Here is a 9,086-nt window from a genome sequence, read left to right on the forward strand (position 1 = left end):
CCACTTTCATTGCCATTAATTTACCATTTCTTTAACTAAATTACTAGTAAGCCCATGTAATTTCCCCTATGTTGTCCTTGGAGTCTGTTGGCTTCTTATGATTAATAAAAATCGGATCCCTCGGTTTCCTTTCTTCTCATTCAAGAATGCAGGCAAGAATCTTTTGGTGATAATGAGGAAGCTATAACACAGGTTTTATAAATTATGTTAATTCAGTGTGTTGATTTTGTCAATGTGCATGCTGCAAACCGCAAATATAAACTCATACAAGTTTCATAATACTGTTGTAGATCTCAATTGAGCACAAGAATGAAAGTCTTTGAAGAGAAATGAAGATAATTTTGGTGGGGACGCTTGCAACATGCATCCTTTCAGCAATCTTGCCTCAACATACCACCTCCCCCCAGCCACCCCCCCCCCTCAACCTTTATTTATTTTTCATAAGTTTGCCTTGCAGCATAACACAGCTAAGGGTCATTCCATGCCAACTGATCCTGAGCTCAGCCATCTTCGATTTTTTTTTAAAGAATCATGGCTTATTGCATTACTGTGACAAACATTTACCCAGCTTGGTTTTGATGAAAAAAAAAATGTTTTGCACCATGGCCGCCATCTTAAATTTGCAAGCAGTCGCAAAACCTAGTCTAACAAAAGAATTTGTACAAAACAAACATTTTTGCGCATGACTATCAAGGATTTTTCATAAATATAAGAGACATTGCTTTTTCATACACATTAAGTTTAACAAAATTTGTCTTACTTTTGTTTAAATATAAAACATGGAAGAAGATACAAAAAAGAAGGTTACGGCGCTAAGCAGATGAGGACGAAGTGAGACACAAACAACACATACGGGCGCCAAGTTCCAGCTGTTTATTTACCTACTTTTAGCTAATGTGTTATAGCTTATAACCTTATAGCTAACGTTTAGCTAACGCATGCCTCAATTTGGCATTAATGAAGCCATGCGAGCACTATCATGCAACAGGTTTTAGTAATAAGATTAGCCGATTGGAAGATGCTTGATTTCCTCCCTCTGTTAATACAGGTATGTGCGAAAAGCCTCCTGCAGAAGATAAAACATGCAAAAAAGTGCGGAAGTCAAAAGAAAAAATTAACACGCACGTAATTCTGTACGTACATAGGCTGTCCCACAATATAAGCTGTCCCCATGCAAACTGGCCAAAATTTGTCCTTTGATGGCAAATAAACTGCCGGCTAGATGCTCCAAGAAGCACGTCACACGCTACACAGATTGTGTTAGCGATGTCATTTACAATATTCCCCTAAAGTGTGGCAAGGTGTATGTTGGACAAACAGGACAATGCTTCAATGATTGAGCAAGAGAGCACCAGTTGGCAGTCAACAGCAACATTGGCAGCCGCTTGGCAGACCAGTGCAAGCGCTGTGGTTGTTTAACACTCCTCGACAAAACTACCTTTCTAAGGAAAGCAAAAAACCGCACTGAAAGAGAGATAATCGAGGCTTTCTTCATAAAATGAGCAGGAAATAAGTACTTTAGCATGCCGTCACTAGCATTAGGTGACAATGAAATGTCACTCATAAATGATAGCCTGTAATCGCCACTAAGATTAGAACATGCAGCTGCCACATTTGGTTGGATGCTCGGATTACACCTGTAATGTATGCATGCTCATATGTACCTGCCATGATAATTCAGTACAGATCACTGGCCTACGAGCAGTGTTAATTCGTATCACCCCTGCCTATCTCTACTGTGATTACTTTCACTTTGGTTTCTAGTATAAATCTGTGTGGGTTCTGGTAAATAAACAGTTGGAGGTTGGCGCCCGTATGTGTCGTTTGTGTTTGACTTCGTCCTCGTCTGCTTAGCGCCTTAACCTTTCTTTTTAAGGTCACAAACCAACTAGCTCAGCAACAAATTTTGTTAAAGGTACAAAAAATGTGTTTTTTTTCAGCATGACCGGGGTAGTTGGAGAAATGACCGGGGTAATTGGAGAAATATGGGAGAGGCCTTTGCCCTGCAGTGGGCGTAACCAGGCTGATGATGATGATGATGATGATGTAATTTTTTACGAAATTTCATGTTCTCGCAGTAATCATTGCAACTATTTCTCTAAGTTGTCCAGAAGGTGAAGAAGCCAAAAAGAATGTTTCAGAGATCAAAAAACATAATTCGCGTGAGAAAAGAAATTCCAAACACGAGAAAATTTGCTTTTTGAGGCATATTCAGCTGTCAATTGCATAGTGAGACGGTCCTAGTAAAAATATGAAAAATAGTAAGTTGCACAGTACCATTGAATGGCATTTATTTCTGAAAGTTTAATCAGAACAATTTTTGTTTTAAGAGAAAATAATTCTGGAAGTCGAGTCCTTGCATTAAACACCAGCATTGCTCTGCGGTTGCTCTTCACTGCAGTGCATGCTAGAGCCGACGTCAAGGAGACACAAAAGAAACACTGCATCGAGCTCCAAGTGGAAGCGCTTTATATTTTGCTTTTGAAAACTTCGCTGGCGTGTTCATTCACATTTTGTCAATTTAAATTCTTGGGTTGCCGAGCACGACATAAGTCTCGCATGCACCACTGAGAGGGATAAATGCTTGATGTGATGAAACCCGTGGATTCCTTTCAATGGTAGCGCTCCTGCAAACCACCCAGTGAGGTCAGCTTCATTTTCCTGAATAATTTCTTGGGGCACCCATAGTGCTATGACACGCTTGATAGTTTACTCCGCCCATATAAACAGCTCACAGGGGGTCAATAGTTGATCTCTGCGTGGCCTCTGGCTACTTGCTCTTGCTGTCAAGCGCTTCACAGTTTCACCACGCCGTTGCACGCACTCTTGCCGTGTGAGGTGGCAAAAAAATTCCATTCTACTAAAAAATTGAAATTGTTTTCATGGTAGCAGAGGTTCATGAGGTTCTTTTTATTCTTGTACTGAGAAGCCGCACCATTGGAAAAGTAATTAATTTTTTTAACTTCTGGTAGATCATTTTTCAACTTCAGCACTTCCTTCTGAAATGACCAGACAGCAACTGTGTTGTGCTCTAGGCAGTCTGAAATCACAACAACCGACTTCACTCAAATGTCTGCACTGTTCTCTCATGAACGTAAGTGTATAATGAAGGGATGCAACGTGGCCTGTGTATTTATTTACCCAGTGGTATGATTGCGGGGCGTCTTAAACGATAAAACTGTAGTTCTCTGCTGAGTCCATGAGTGCGGTTGCCTCGTATTTTTTAATGTTTGCTTTCAACTCTCGCAAGTATTTTGCTTGTTGATTGCTCACAAAGTGAAGATTTTTTAGGTGCTTGAGCATCTCCAGGAATTTATCACAGAAGTCTTCTAGATTGAAAATAATTGTCTCTAGCCAACACCCTACACCACTTATCCATGGGGCCATGACTTCGAGCTAAACGTTAAGATTGGGATCCTCTTCGCTCGTTCTTTTTCATGGACATACTTTTCTTTAATATCGTGCATTAGAGACATATAATCAGTTATGATGAACTCATCCCTAAATGCAGCTGCAGATGTCGATGTCTGGTCGAGGCCAACATATGAATACACACTTTTTTCTGTGCTTTTCTGAAGCTTACTGGCTCTCTTCTTTGTGGGCAACTCCTGAGCCTTCTGTCCTCGTTTTCTGTCCAGGAGGCTCTCGCCCATGACTGTAAGCGCATCACTGATATTGACCCCTATAACTTAAGGGTCACTGCAGTGGTCAGATTGGGCATCACTGTCTTGCACTATCGGTTGAGCAGTTCCGATTTCCTGCATGCTATAGCCCTGCCGGCTGCAATTCTGGCAAAGCCACTTTCCCGGTATGAGCCCCAAGGAAGGTAGGCAGTCGGCGAGGGCCGCTGTAATCACGCCGGTGCCCCGGCATATTTTTGATATGCTTGGAGACGGGATTGCAGCAAAATTTCAAAGCCATAAATGTGGTGTACATTTTAACGTACACGTGATAGTGATGGGCACATACCGTTGTGATATCATAAGTCTACTTAGCCTGCAGGATCAAGACGCACCGATCCGTTTCAGACAGGTCTTCCACATTTATGGTTCTCCGCTTCCTTGTTTCTGTTGTTTTGTGGCCATCTTTTGGTACAAGCAAACAAGGAGGAAGCTCACAACTTGCGAAAGATTTTTGAAAGTAAAACACAGTTTGAAACAACACCCAAATGCATCAAACTAACATGCACTGAATGACAAATATGGCAGTGCATATAGCATCCATGAGACGCAAGCAGCATACTCTCGCCGTTTGCTTTTCTTTCTGAGGCAGCAAAATAGAGCACAAAGATGCCAAAGCAGCACGAACACAGCTTTTTGGCACGAAAGTCAAAGCTTGTGAATGAATCTTCTACTTTATCTGCCCACCTGTTGTAAATTGGCAATATAGAAAAATGGAGGCAAGCTAAAAATGTGCAATGCATGGAAAATCTTGGCACTGACCTCTCCAGCAGACAGAGACGGAGAATGGCAAGCTCGCAAGCCTTCACTTGTTTCCACCATGGGCACTGCTGTAGCAGAAACCAACTCTGTTTCGCTACACAGCACCTTCTCTCAGAGGGAGTGGTTTTAACACTGACTACTGGGCCAGCAAAGTGCGAACCTTGGCAGAAGGGCAGCTCTGTACTGTTTACATTGAGGAACACAAGCCACTCTACTGGAGCTGGGACCCGAAAGGGGTAGCTGCATTTGGATGAGCAGTGTGGCTGCAGCAGTTTTGGTCCGCATCTCCAGTTACAGTGCAAGGTATCCTGATCCTCCTCCTGCTGGGCTGCCACTTCATTTTTAGTTTTTGTATCCACGACCTTCAACAGGTATCGGTACTGCCAAGGCTGGCAACCTCCCAAGCCTAGCGCACAATTGTATTCAAGCAGTGGAGCGCTGGTTCTGTGTATATTTGCAACGGGTGGCAAAGTGTGCTGCAGTGAAGAGCAAGCACAAGGCAACGCTGGGGTTGAACACAAGGACTCAACTTTCACAATTATTTTCTCGCTTAAAAGAAAAATTGTTGCGACTAAACATTAACAAATAAATGCCATTGAATGGTACTATATAACTTAGTATCTTCCATATTTATACTTGAAGCACCTCACTATGCAATTCACAGCTGAATATGCCTCAAAAGGCAAATTTTCTCCAAGTTTGGAATTTTTTCACTCACACGTGTTACGTTTTTTTTTTTTTTTTTTTTTAATCTCTGAAACATTTTTACCGGCTTCTTCACATTCTGGACAACTTAGAGAAACAATTGGAATGACTACTGTGAGTATACAAAATTTCATAAAAAATTTAAAAATTCTACCTTTTTGTACCTTCTCCTGCGTTTTATATTTAAACAAAAGTAAGACGAATTCAGTTCAATTTATTGCGTATGAAAGAGCAATGTCTTTTATATTTATGAAAAATCTTTTATAGCCATGTGTAAAAATTGTTATTTTGAAAATTTTTCGTTAGGCCAGGTTTTGCTACCGTTTGCAAAGTTAGGATGGCGGCCACGGCACGCAAAATTGTTAACCAAAAACAAGCTGGGTTAATTTTTGTCTTAGCTAGGAACGCAATAAGCCCTGGTTTTCTTTTTCTTTTTTTTTTTTTAAAGGAAATTGAAGATGGTCGAGCGCAAAGTTTGGATCAGCTAGTTGGCCTGGAATGGCCCCTAAGCCTGATTTCTGTAAATACTATGTAAATATAAGTCTCGTCTACGTCAAACAACTACATTTTCAATGAAGCTGCACCTTAATCGGGTACAGTTTGCATGCGCTTCTTCAGAATACGTACTCGTACAATTTTACGCACGAGAAAACCACTCACGTAACCTTTAGCAGGAAACCAAAGTATCAAGAGCACTTGATAAATGAACGATTCGCGATTTAAGCATTCGTACGCCAATGACAGCACTTTTGAAACCGGATTAATTTTAATCATCTGAATTATTACCACAAAACCGGTAGGAAAATTAATATTCCGGTCACATGGGGAACTTTCGATCGTGACCGAACCCAATCCGATCGGAAATTCTCGGGCAGGGGCCAATCGCGATCGAGAATTTCCATTCCGATCGGGTTACCCAAAATGTATCTTGTTACTGGCGTATAAAAAACCAAAAATCCGTGACACGCCACATTTACTGAATTAAATAAAATGCCCGCCAATAACGTAACAAACTTCGCGCAATAGGAATAGCATGACAGCTTTGCATATCTTATCTAGCTTTGAAGAATACTGTACCAGTCCTTAGCGCAGGATGGCTAAACGCACTGACGAGTGACTTAGGACTAAAGTTTCGTTTTCGCACGACCATGCTTCATATGCGTCAAAGTTTTCATGTGCTTGATACTCGAAAAATTTATAACGTGAGCTGTAATCGACATGCTTTGACGCAGATATCGCAATGATAATTTTATCTGAGACTTCAGATCGTAAACAACAAACGCAACGCGAGTCCGCCGCGCTGAATTTGCTGCAGCGCAGCGGTGTCAAAATGGAACAATGAAATAGAATACATAAACAGAACAAAAGGACGGAGGAGTACTGCACGCTCCCAATGTGCATTGTGTAAAGTTAAGATGTCTTTACCATAGTAACAGATTTAAGACAAAATAAATGTCACTTCATTTCACTTTTCAACGAATGAAATTAAACCACGGCTCGATTACTCGGCTTGCATGCGTGTACATATCTAGGCGCCGGTACAGTATACACACAGCTTAGTAGTGACTATATAGGACTGATAAGAACCGTCTAAGCTTACCTTCAGCTGAATGACACACGGCAACACTCTGCAGCACAAGACTGCTTCAAACTGTAGCGCCTATCGGGCACGCGCGTGCTCGCCGTATCAGAGAATACCTATAGTGTATAGTGTGCGCATCATGCACACTGCATACACTTCAACAATTGAAAGGGGATAACCGCGAAGCGGCGCTGCGTTGAGCAACGCAGTTTTGGTTTTGACATCTGTCGCTCCGTAGTGTGTTGTCTCGAGATAGGCGCAGGGATTCATGAAGGCATAAATATATGAACGGTTACTCGCAGGCATGGTGAGGCTCCAAGAATTCCCTAACTTCGGTCTCATGCTCAAATCAGCACGGTGGTTGGAGTATCAAGTTACGTGCCGCGTACTTGTGGTGAAAATGTTATCGTGGTTACAGTGATACCAGTGCCCTCACGCGAAACGTGGGAGACACTTAGCGGTAAAACCAGTAAAACCAACAGGTGAGCGCTTGCCACGCCTGCTACTGTTGCCACCGTAATGTGTAACAATGCACGCCAGGCGAATAACCCCTTGTGAATAGCCGACAACCGTGCCGACAGCCCGGATAGTTTCGACGGCACCTATTAATGCCACTAATACGCCACTATGACCACCTATAACTGTCATCCCAGCCTCCGAGATCGGCAATTTATTTATTTTTTACCTATTTTTTATCTCGTGAGCTGACAAAGCGGGCAACTTGAATCGAGAGTTAACGCAAACGTTCAAGAAGCATGGAAATGGGAAATCGAAGTTGTATGGCGAATATCCGTCTAAATTTGCGCCGTATGTAGATCACTGGCACATCTCGCATGGCGTCGTCTAGAATGGTGTCATCTAGAACGAGCTGACATCTCTTTCTCTCTCTCTCTCTCTCTCTCCATATATGTATATATATATATATATATTACAATGTCTATTACAATAAGTGAAAGAGCCTGGAAATGCGTCGTCAGTTAGTCTGTCAGTTATACTTATTTTTAACAGACAGACCTATTTATCAATCACACGTGGTGAACCATGGGGGCCCGAAAAATTATTCGAATTTGCATTTATTTCTTGCAACTATGCAAAATCTCGAGCTGATACATAGACAAAAGGCAATGAGTGCCTCACAGAGGTCCCGGATCCCGTCCAGTAGCAGCAGTACAGCGCACATAAAAAATGCGCATTTGCTACAATTTTAACAATTAAATAATTGTACTTGATGTTTAAGTCTACAGCATAAATGTATCGCTTGTTTACGTAAAACTATTGTCGAGGTTATAGGCAACGAAGTACCATCAACATAAATTACTTGCAATCTTCACAAGAAAAAAAAGGCAGCAGATGCCTGCGACCTTGGGAGAATTACAACCCGATTTCCAGCGAAGCTGTCTCTTTCGAACAGTTGCAATAAAAGTTTAAGTTTCTTTTGACTATATCGCATATTTAGAAAGTTGCCCGTATATATATATATATATATATATATATATATATATATGTGTGTGTGTGTGTGTGTGTGTGTGAGAGAGAGAGAGACTCCCGTTTGAAACCTTGCCCATGAGTACCGCGTTGGAGCACTTCTTGCTCGAAATAAAAAAAGCCAGTAATTATTCATCAGCACACGTTACTTCGCCATAACATTCACCCTGGTGTTCTACCTTCCTCCCTGCCCCCTCCGCCATCTCAATTTCCGCTAGATTTGATATCAGTTGAGTTCACAGTTCTCCCAGGGCAGTGAGATATGTTCTCTGTTCACAAAACACATTCATAAAACTCCGGATCGCTTGCATGCATAATTTAGTGCAAATGCCATAATTAGTCCCCTGTCATTGAAGTTTACCTACATATCGCTCATAACTCGCCCTTGATTTTCGCCGATTATAAACAAAATGCCTTGTTTAGTTTACTGAGGACATCGCTGAAACCCAGTCGAAACATGTTATGACGCCTGAAAATAAGGAAAAAAATTTCCTTTTTTTTTTTCTATCAGTAACTTCCTATCAGTAATTATTTGCAACGCTTCTAACTGGACCAGGAACGCAAAAAAAATTGTCACACATTGCTGTTACCATGGCCCCCGTCCGCTTTCCACAAAATATAAACCTGTTGTAAAGTATAGCTATATCGGAACACTGAGAAACATAGCTGGTAGCACACACTCTAACCCTTGAATAAGTTTTTTTTTTTTTTTTTGCACAAGTTGTGTTTGATTCAGCCATACTTCTCACAGACCATTTTTTACTTAATTTGGTCTTGCCGGCTTTTATAGTTCTGCCAGGGCAGCGGGCCCAGTTCCCTCCCGCTCGTTAGGCGCGCTCATAACACACTAGAGTGCTTGCATACGTAATTTA

The 9,086-nt window shown here is 41.6% G+C and overlaps 1 protein-coding gene across 2 annotated transcripts in view; it reads right to left on the reverse strand.

Annotated features, from left to right (window-relative positions):
- Positions 1-6,861, reverse strand: part of LOC126544597 (ADP-ribosylhydrolase ARH3-like) — a 99,572-nt gene extending 92,711 nt beyond the window's left edge. The window contains exon 1 of one of the 2 annotated variants that reach the window (XM_055061517.2): positions 6,748-6,861. The gene's annotated coding sequence lies outside the window, so the exon portion shown is untranslated. The remainder of the gene's footprint in view (positions 1-6,747) is intronic. The other variant, XM_050192015.3, reaches the window with a different exon arrangement.
- Positions 6,862-9,086: the final 2,225 nt, after the last annotated feature.

Source organism: Dermacentor andersoni, chromosome 1 (assembly GCF_023375885.2).
Source record: "Dermacentor andersoni chromosome 1, qqDerAnde1_hic_scaffold, whole genome shotgun sequence".
Classification (NCBI taxonomy): domain Eukaryota; kingdom Metazoa; phylum Arthropoda; class Arachnida; order Ixodida; family Ixodidae; genus Dermacentor; species Dermacentor andersoni.